The following is a 9,931-nucleotide window of genomic DNA, read 5'->3' as shown; positions in this document are numbered from 1 at the left end:
TTTTGTTTTAAAATTCAAAATCATTCAATCTTAAATGTACCTTTATGTCTTGTCCTTATATTGACTGTTGCAGCAGTTATTAAAAGCGCTGCTAATCCCACAGAGACAACAATGAACCTCAAAGAAACAAAAAATCTGTCAAACACAAAAAATGTGATTATTAAAATTATTTGGTTGCAGTTTTCTGTTCTGTGTAAATTCCTTTCTTTTAAAAATGTAACAGCATTTTATTAATAAATGTGCAAATTTCTGTGATATGATTTGTATTTAAAAGTATTTATATACAAAGTTAAAGTGAGTTTTCATTTGCATATCATTTCAAAAGCTCAAATAAATTTAAAATAAACAGATATTTATGCAACCAGCTTAATCTTCAGTCCTGCTTTTGAAGGACTCTTCATTGTTGGGGTTGTTTCTGATTTTGTGCTTATTTCAGTTTTTCTGGCTGGATTCTTTGTTGTTTTTGTGTCACCTGAATAAATGAAAAAGTAAAAGCACAAAAGTTTTTCATGTTTCTCATCTGATGTAAACATGAGAAACAATATTCTACTTTCACACTTGAAATATTTAAGTAAATGTTTGATGTGATTTTACTTATATTACAGTTTTTGCCCACTGCTTGAACACATTTTGCAAAACCCCGCTCGCTGTGCCAAAACTGTACACACAAGTACACATGACACAACACTGGGAAATATACCATTCACATCTGTGCCAAATTGGAACTCTACTCCCAAAACCTAAACTCTGCTGTCAAAACCTAACATTCCTTTGTCAAAATGTAACTCTGTTGACAAAATGACACATACCTGCACCATATGCAAACACTCACAGATCAGGGGGAGCACACTAGTCTGCTGTACATAAAACACTGCAGTCCTTGATTCCCATTGTTTATTCAGAAGGCACATTTACAGGAGACACATTTCCAAACAACCATAAACGCAAATAGACCTACTCAATACTGTACATTGCAGTACCATGAATACAGGTACAGCAAATAAAACAACAACAACACAATAGTACTGCAATAGAAAAAACACTATACTGTAAACACAAAAAACCATGACAATTGTGCATAAGTGGGCTCATGGATCCCGCCGTCTGTTGGGGTCTGGCCACAGGACCTCATCAACATCGCAAGCAATGTCCTCTCCCGCTAGGCACCGGGGTAAATATCCTCTTGCTCTCCCTCCATCCATGCTTGCAAAGTTCTTGGAATGGCTACGCTGAGGGCTTTTTGTAGTTGGCTAATTGGTGTTCGGTTTTGCAAGTAGGTGCCTTCAGGTGTGTATTTGAGTGGTTGCAATTACCCGATGTGTTTTGTATTTTGGATACATGTGTTTTCCGAATGGCACCCTGAGATTTCATTTTGTGAGCGAAGTGTCTTATGTATGAAATAGAGTGTAGCATGCAGGACCATGTGTGTTGCATGAGGGAGTAGGTGTGTTGCATAATTGGTACTGGGGTGCAAAGCAGCGCTTTTGTTTAAGGTAGGGGTACATGTGTTTGAGGTATGGTAACAACAGCTTCACGTTGTGTTACTTTAGTCTAAGCATGGGTTTATAGTGTTCAAGCAACGGGCAAAAACTGTATTGTCTGTTTGTCTCTGTTTGTCTCTGTTTCCCCTGCGAAAGACTGGCGACCTCTCTGGGTTGTACCCCTCCTCTCGCCCTATGATAGCTGGGATAGGCTCCAGCTCCTCTGTGACCCTGGTAAAGATAAGCGGAAGATAATAAATATATGGAGTATGTTGATGTGGTGGAGGAGGTACAAGTATCTGGGCATCCACATCTGGCCATTTTCTCTAACAGGCTGATTCAGTTCCACTGTCACAAAGACTGAAACAAAAAGCATTTCATACCCCACATGTGATCACCTTCTATTATAAGCTACAACAACAATAATAATAATCATCATCATCATCATCATCATCATCATCTCATCATTGTTGTCCATGTATCTTCTCGTCTTCACTGCGTAGGCAGATCCTGAAGTTTCCTACGCTACACTACACCAAAACCACGAATACAGTTTTTTTAATTGGTTTGGCGCAGTTTTCACAAGCAACTGGTACATTTTCAAAACTCTTAGTACTTATATCACAACAGATCATCAAAAGTGCACCTTTTTCAAACATTTCAGCATATTTTCAATTGTGTTAGTACAATACACATAATGACAAAATATCATTTTCACTACACAAAATAAGTGTTTCATCTAAATAAATGTTTCGTTCACAGTTACTGCCTTTCATAATGTTGTCACTATAAAATTTTTGATTTGCATCTCTTATCATTCAGTTTACAGTTTTTTCTGAATGCTTAAACCCTAACTGTGATTCCTGTAGCACAATCTCTAAAACTATTCAGACTTATAGCAAAACCACTCACTGAGTGTGCAAAACTAAAAGCACAAAAACTGCTTTGCACTCAGTTTGCAATTTTGTAACACACACTTTGCAAAACTGTAGGCACAATTCACTGCACAACACTCAATTACCAAATTTCCAACACACTCCTAGCAAAGTATACACATGTATGGCTATCATTAACACTAATTTGCCAACTGTCTGGCACACTTTCACATGTCAAAACTTTCTTAGATAATTAGTTCACTTTGCAATCAGCCTAAGCACTATAATACAGGTAAGCTGTGTGTGCGGAGTACAATGGAGGGAGCAGAAAGAGTGAGAAGTAGAGGAGGCCGAGGAAGAGGACGTGGAGGTGAAGAAGTAGGATGAAGAGGACGACAAGGACAAGGAGGAGCAAGAGGAAGACGAGGAGGGGGGAGAGGAAGATGAGGGGGGGGGAGAGGAAGGGTAGGAAGAGTAAGAAATAGAATTGTAGAGCTACAATAGTGGACCATGTAATCAACTATGGAATGACCCTGAGGGTAGCTGGCCAACGGGTCCAGCCTAACTCGAGCCGCTACACTGTAGCAAGTACCATAAGGACATCTTGAAATGAGAATCGGTTAGTACAGTCACTTCGCACAAAGATTTGTAGCACTGCCATATGCCAATGAGAAACACACCAATACCATTGATGTAAAAATACTGAAATTGTTACTTTACAGAATTGCTAGATGACCAGATGCTGGGGGCAGAGGAAGCATGTTCACTGCAGACCAAGTAACCCATATAGTCATTATGGCGATTGCAAATAATCCTATACTTGGAAATGAACACTTGTGTTTGTTTTGATGTGTTTGAATAAACACCAGTACTTGAAGTTTGGATCCCTCTATGCTTATGGATCTATGACAGAAGTATGAGCTCAAACTGACATAGCCTACCTTGTGCACAGAGAAAGCAAAAGCCAGATGTGTTTTATATTCATACCATCAGTGTGCAGTTGGCGCATTGTGTGCTTAGTAGATGATGGCTTGTGTGTACTGTTTGATACGGAAACACCATTTTTATGAAGGTGTGAAGAGTTAATCTAGCTGTGTTTGCTTTTGCAAGAGAACTACAATGTTTTGATGATTGGGTGACAGGTTTTCTTATTTGTGTGAAGAGTTTTGCAAAATTAGCCAATAGTTACAAAAAATGTACTTAAGCAATCGGAAAAAACTGTAATACATTTTTCTGTCATGTAATTCAACCGATCTTAATGTTTAATCAATGAATCATTCATTATGTCCATGGATTTTCAACTTGACTAATTGTTGTCTGGTCATTTGTAAGTTCCTTTTAAGAGGAACAATGTCCAGGTGAAACAACTGCGTTCAGAATATATTCAGGTACAACACTAAACTGGCATGCAATTACTGTAACAGAGGGTGATGGAGCTGGACGCTGCTGTGAATCATCACAAGTATATTTTTGTTGATGAGGCCGCTTTCAATCTAGCAAAAACTAGACACAGAGGACGTAACCTTATTGGGCTACCATCCACGTCCCTGGACAACGTGGGGGGAACATCTCATGTGTGCAGCTATATCTGAAGATGGTGTGGTAGGCTGTAGACCAGTTCTAGGGTCATACAACACTGAACACCTGATTTTTTTTTTTTAAATGAACTGGAGCAGGCCTGTCAGGGAGAAGACATCGTCTATGTTGTTGTGTGGGACAATGTCAGCTTCCACCATGCACAGCTGGTTCAGGAATGGTTTCAAACACACCATATTCCCCTTTCCTCAACCCAATTGAGAAATTCTTCTCTACATGGTGGTGGAAGGTGTATGATCGCCATCCCCATGAGCATTTCTCCCTTCTTCAAGCCATGTGTGGAGCTTGTGGTGATATAACTGCTGAGCAATGTCAAGCCTGGATTCGTCTTGCCAGGAGATTTTTCCCACGGTGCCTGAACAACGAAGACATCCACTGGGATGTTGATGAAAACTTATGGCCCAATGTTAATGACCGGCTTGATTAATTGTATAAAAGTGATAAAAAATAAAATAAAAAATATATTGTGCTTGTGTAAATGACTTGTTGTTTTTTCTCCCTTTTTCGTGTGTGTGTGTGTATATGTGTATATATATATATATATGAATATATTTTTTATTTTTTTTATTTTTTATTTTTTTTGTTATGCCTGAACATAAGTGTAATACTTGCTGTGTAAAGTTTTACAGTTCAGTTACACTCATTCATCACCAAGGACAATTTGAAACGCTTACCTTGTATTATTTGCTCCTGAATGAAATGATTGGTAAAAGTACTACGTTGAAAAAAGATCTTACTGTTTTGTTTGGGTGAGTAAAGCAAATGTTCTCAGTATATATCACAATGATCATATGTTCTGCAACAATGATTAAGTGGAATGAAAATATGTGCAAATACAATGAACTCATGACATCAGATTTGAAAGAATGACTAGTGGTGTTACAAATGTGATCAAATGTGAGTTTTGTACTGAGAGATTTGAAAATGCACACTTTAGTTGTGAAAATAGTACCAAACCAATTAAAAAAAACTGTAAAGTTCAGGTAAGGTTTTGTCTTTGTGTATTATTTATTTATTTACTATATTTATATTTATGTATTTATTTACTCAGTAACATCAGTAACGAGAGCTCACAGAGAGCACAACCCTCTCTGAAGGTCAAGGGCTATACATCAGCTATTACACCATGCAGAGTTTTTATGGATTGTTTATGCTGATGTGAGCATAGTTAACTGAGTCCTCCTGCAGCAATCATGTGAGTAACTACAAAACATTTGATGGGCGACTTGTTAACTGCAAAACAGAACTTCATAGACGTTGGTGGAGAGGCTGAGCATGGGCAAACAAAGAATCCATCATATTTGATCCACAATTTCTTTGAAAGTAAAAATAATGTATTGAACACAGAAGCATGTGATCTCTAAGCGCCCTTCCACTACTTCCATCGAACCGCTTATCCACTTCAGGGTCACAGTGTTATGTCACTTTTCCAGGTTCGTGGTGATGATGAAGGTGATGCAGTGACCTACAGCACTGTGAAGGCTCATTCCTCTTCTGCTGCAGCCACTGCTGATCCCAGCAGCCTCTACTCTACTCTCAGTTTCCCAGTCACATAGTTCAAGTTGACAAAAAGGACTCGCATTTAAGTTAAAGACTAATTTTGTGTTTGCATGCAACAGATTGATAGCGACGTGCTAATTATCATAAACTATTAGATAGATACCATTATTATAACAAACATTTGGTTTCAAATCCAGAAGCACGTCTTTATATCCTCCATTAAAACTATATAAATAAATGTAAATAGAAACTTTATTTTCTTTATGAAATCAGACCAGTGTGTTTCCAGAATGTGATCACTGGAGGGCAACTTACATGTGACAAATAAAGTTCTGATTGATTGATTGAAGTGTGAATATCTAAATGTACCCACATAAGCCTGGTATAGATATTAAAGATATAGTTATACATTTATATTTTACAAAAACATTTCCGCTAACATTTGTACATTATTAACATATTTGCAACTTAACAACAAAAAGTTGTTCCTGGTTAGTTCAGCAGAAGACATGTGGAGGTTAAATGTCATTTAAACCCTGCTTACACTTGCTGTTCACTTTAATTTAGCTTCAGTTTTTTATTTCCTGTTTTACTTTGAAGTTTACTTTTCTTTCATGTCTTGCATTAGTCCTACTTTTTATTCTGTTATTTCTCAATCTGCCCATATTGTCTTCATCTGTGTTTATCCTAAACCTCAACTAGTCCTCGATGTATATAAAGTCCTGTCCTCCTTTATCTTTCCCTGATCATTTGTTGGATCTTGTGATTCGGGTTTCTTCTTTAAGTTTTGTTTAGTTCCTTCCACATTCAGTTCTCAATTTTGTTTTCGTTACATTTTAATTTGAGCAATTTTTAAGTCTGCTGTTTTCCATTTTATTTCTGCACATAAATAAACATTCATATTTGTAAACCATTTCTTTATTAATATTATTTTTTATTACAAAGTTATACTACTAATCTCTTCTCACTATTACAACTAGCATGAAAACCACCTGACGTTCTGTAAGTCTCTGTTATCCCAATAGAAAAGCTCTGATACGTATAAGAATTTTCTCAAAGAACTTCTAAATACCCTCTTGGTTTTACAGCTTGACTTGATGAGCAATAACACTGTGATGGAAAATGTCTTTATTCTATGTATTCATAACATATTTTAACAATAGAAGAATATAAGGGGCACCTTTGGGGGTGGGAGGTATGCCCCCCACACCTCCACCAGTGACGGCCAGAAAGGGCACCTTTTGCACGTACGAGGACGCACACATGCACACTGATGCACGCGCGTTCGCTCATCTGAAAAAGTGGCACTTCCGGGCCACGCGGTCCCCACTGCGCACGCTCTATGGCCTCCATATTAATGATCAATGATAACTGAAGAGGAAGCTTGAACCCTGGCTCTGGACATTTTCATGACAGTGGCAGTGCAGACATCTGCATGTTTTTTTCCATCATAAAGACTGTGATATGAAGCATCATCAAAGTGTCACTTCAGTAATGCTGCTGAGAGAAAGAAGTGTTCACTCGTGTTTTTTAATAGGTGACTTAAAACACCAAACTCTAATTTCAGGGGTTTATTTTAAGTTTAAAGAATATAACAGCTGGTAAGACAGCTGGTTTAGTCACTGTGAATGTTAAAGGAGATTTGTTAAACCATTGCTTAATGGCCCGTTAAGCAATGGTTTAACAAATTTGCAGTGCAAGTCACTCTTTACTAACACATTGTAGATCAGTTTATCTACAATGACACATGATTTTTGAAGTTTTGTGTGTAAGGGTTTAGTCTCTCACACCTTACCCTTTCCTCTCCAGTATCACAACAGTATGACTCCAAAGTACGGTTCAGTAAACAAACAAGGACTCTAATGTCAGAACAGAAAGATGCAGTTGGAAGATAATTGATTGTGTTTTTATGACGTGTAGTAAACTATACCCCTCTTCTTCTTCTATGTTGTTGTTCTTGTGTGTGTGTGTGTGTGTGTATACCTTAGAAGTCAAAGTATACTAATACTTTTGTAAGTATTAGTCATACTTACAAAAACATTAAGCGTCTTCCCCCACCCTCAAAGACAGACAAAAAAAGGTTTTTGCACGTACCACTTTTCCACGACACCACACAGCCAGCCTGAATGCATTTTAGATGCATCCTGAAGCGAAATCAGTTTAGTTGCAAAACTCATTGACAAACCAATGGCCATTTTTTTCAATTTCCATTAGTCTAACTACAATACTGAAGATATAAACCTTTGTGGATCCTTGAGCTGTTAAATGAGCTTTGAAGTATTAAAATAATTTACATAGTGAGAAACTTGTTCTTAATCAAGTGGCCAATTTAGACATGACCTTTGCCAGTACTGAGTCAGGATGAGCTCACAACCAATCATCCGTAACTACAACGACAAGATCCAAACAAGACATTAAATTATGTTACTAAAAATTCTGAAATAATTTGTGGGTATTACAGTTTTTTCTGAATGCTTAAACCCTAACTGTGATTCTTATAGCACAATTTCTAAAACTATTGATACTTATAGCAAAACCACTCACTGAGTTTGCAAAACTAAGAGCACAAACACTGCTTTGCACTCAGTTTGCAATTTTGTAACACACACTTTGCAAACCTGTAGCTACAATTCACTGCACAGCACTCTTTTTGCAGAACTGTAAACACAACTCACTGCTTTACACTCAATTTCCAAATGATCAATGCACTCCTAGCAAAGTATACACATGTATGGCTATCATTAACACTATTTTGCCAACTGTCTGGCACACTTTCACATGTCAAAACTTTTTTAGATAATTAGTTCACTTTGCAATCAGCCTAAGCACTATAATACAGGTAAGCTGTGTGTGCGGAGTACAATGGAGGGAGCAGAAAGAGTGAGAAGTAGAGGAGGCCGAGGAAGAAGACGTGGAGGTGAAGAAGTAGGATGAAGAGGACGACAAGGACAAGGAGGACCAAGACGAAGACGAGGAGGAGGGAGAGGAGGATGAGGAGGGGGGATAGGAAGGGTAAGAAGAGTAAGAAATAGAATTGCTGATGACATCAGAGCTACAATAGTGGACCATGTAATCAACCGTGGAATGACCCTGAGGGTAGCTGGCCAACGGGTCCAGCCTAACACGAGCCGCTACACTGTAGCAAGTACCATAAGGACATCTTGAAATGAGAATCGGTTAGTACAGTCACTTCGCACAAAGATTTGTAGCACTGCCATATGCCAATGAGAAACACAACAATACCATTGATGTACAAATACTGAAATTGTTACTTTACAGAATTGCTAGATGACCAGATGCTGGGGCAGAGGAAGCATGTTCACTGCAGACCAAGTAACCCATATAGTCATTATGGCGATTGCAAATAATCCTATACTTGGAAATAAACACTTGTTTGTTTTGATGTGTTTGAATAAACACCAGTACTTGAAGTTTGGATCCCTCTATGCTTATGGATCTATGACAGAAGTATGAGCTCAAACTGACATAGCCTACCTTGTGCACAGAGAAAGCAAAAGCCAGATGTGTTTTGTATTCATACCATCAGTGTGCAGTTGGCGCATTGTGTGCTTAGTAGATGATGGCTTGTGTGTACTGTTTGATACGGAAACACCATTTTTACGAAGGTGTGAAGAGTTAATCTGGCTGTGTTTGCTTTTGCAAGAGAACTACAATGTTTTGATAATTGGGTGACAGGTTTTCTTATTTGTGAGTTTTGCAAAGTTAGCCAATAGTTACAATAAATGTGCTTAAGCAATCAGAAAAAAACTAAATGAAATCAACCACAAAGAGAAACATCCTTTTTCATTATTTATTTCTCCACATGACACAGAAGTCGTTTGACACTTTACAAACATCCGTTTGTATTTTGATTTTAAAAAAAAAGTTTATGTCAACAGTGTAAGAAATTACTGATAGTTACAGAGATTACCCCAAAACCATCAAAGACTGTGCTCTGAGGATATTTGTGCGTTTCCACTTGCAGTTAATGCAACACATTTGAAGAAAGGGAATCAACCATTTCATACAACCAAGGATGTCACGACTCTGAAACAGACTGAAATCATGTGACAAACATGTGCAGTAAGCCGTATCGTACCATTATACTCATGTAGAGCTGGAATGATGAAGGTTTTCCGGTAACCTAGAAATATATTAGACACTTAGTTTTGCTTTTGCTCATTTTAAAACAAAATATCAATCGGATTGTTTGGTGTAGTAAAAATATTTTTTTCTCTGTATTTTGTTAGAAATTTTCTTTTGAAAAACCTCGAGGCGTAAACCACCATTGCTGGTTTTCAGAGGACTGTGCCAACCCAAACAAACATCTGATGAAGCTGGTCCAGTAAATTGGTCTAAACGTAAAAATGCATTCAGGATTTATCTTCTTTGACATCCTCATTGGTCCCTTTAAACATCATTAATCAGATGCAGCAGCTGCAAATTATATATATATGTAAAAGAGACATCGATAGCAGC

This window comes from Rhamphochromis sp. 'chilingali' (assembly GCF_963969265.1).
Source record: "Rhamphochromis sp. 'chilingali' genome assembly, chromosome: 5".
Lineage (NCBI taxonomy): Eukaryota > Metazoa > Chordata > Actinopteri > Cichliformes > Cichlidae > Rhamphochromis > Rhamphochromis sp. 'chilingali'.
Note: the sequence above shows the minus strand (reverse complement) of the source record.